Raw genomic sequence first — 264 nt, forward strand, 5'->3', positions numbered from 1 at the left:
TTGAATGACATACTTTTTTATGACTTTTTAATGACTTTTTTGTTGAATTTTGAACAACATACTTTTTTTTATGATTTTCTTATTAAAATGTATGTTGTCCAAAATTTGACAAAAAAGTCATAAAAATGTATGTCGTCCAAAAGGACTTTTTTGTCAAATTTTGGATGAAAAAACACACACACACTCAACAGCAGAGTGAGGATAGGTTGGATGCTTTTATTTGGAAAATAAAAAAAAGATATTTACAGTCATCTAACAGGAGTT

The sequence above is a fragment of the Microchirus variegatus genome, assembly GCF_963457635.1.
Source record: "Microchirus variegatus genome assembly, chromosome: 19".
Taxonomy (NCBI): Eukaryota; Metazoa; Chordata; class Actinopteri; order Pleuronectiformes; family Soleidae; genus Microchirus; species Microchirus variegatus.